We start from the raw sequence: 1,096 nt of genomic DNA, 5'->3' as shown, positions 1-1,096 counted from the left end.
TCAAGGACTATTTGTACTTATATAAATAATGGAAAATTGCAGCCAATGTGAGTGTTAAAATAATATTGAATTCTGTAAATGGAATGGAACAGGCCACCAGCTTATCTTTTGCAACAAAAGATAATTTTTCCAATATGTGAAAGCAATGGTGTTTGATTTATTTATAGTGCAATTCTATATGGAAATAATGTTGCTGGCAACATTGTGTAACTGTGTGAAAGGTTGCAGTTTTACAGAACTTTATAAACTCTCCAGTCCTGTCACCATGAACTTAGCAATATGGGAGAGACAGAGGAATGTCTTTTCCTCATTTTTTTTGTTCCTGGAATTAGTTTGCTTTATTTTATAGATAGCTTTGTATTGAAACTGATTTAAGGAATTTATTAGTCTTAGTGGATAGCTGGCACATCTAGAGTCTAGGAAGATTAGATTTACTTACTTCTGTGGCACCTCTTGTTATATCTCCCAATGTCAAAATAATAATGTTAACAATAATAATGCAAGAGGTGTGTGGATATAATGCAAGAGGTGTGTGGATATACTTCTCTTCCAAGAATAAAGAACAGGAGAACAGAGGATATATTTAATGTTCCAAAAGCAAACATTATGTTTTTAATAATATTTATCAGTTGCCTATCAATCTCAGGCATGCTAGGCAAATATACAAAATTATAAATTGATAAGAAAAACTGTATAATTCTGAAAGTTAGTACACTACACTAGACTCTAGACTCCAATAAAGTGGTGGATAAGAAAAAAGCAGAGTATTTTAGTTGAAGACCAACTCAAACTGTAATATAAGCCCCCCCTCTCTCTCTCCCTCCCTCCCTCCCTGTCTTTCAGGACTGGATCCTAGATTGGGGAGTCAAGAGAAAATTTTGGAAAAAGTCAAGATCAAACAGCCATACTGCTACCAAGAAAACCCATAAACCTATTTATGAGATCACTAGGAACTGAACTTCTCTTGCAGGAAACCTTACTTTATATTACATATATTTCCAGCATAAATTCAGGATTGTTTTTAAACCATTCTTCCCCTAAACTGGTGGCCTTCAGGTGTGTTACAGCTACCATGTTGACTGGGAGCTCTGGGAGA

Source organism: Vipera berus (genome assembly GCF_964194415.1).
Source record: "Vipera berus genome assembly, chromosome: 2".
Taxonomy (NCBI): Eukaryota; Metazoa; Chordata; class Lepidosauria; order Squamata; family Viperidae; genus Vipera; species Vipera berus.
This window is presented reverse-complemented; position numbering follows the sequence as displayed.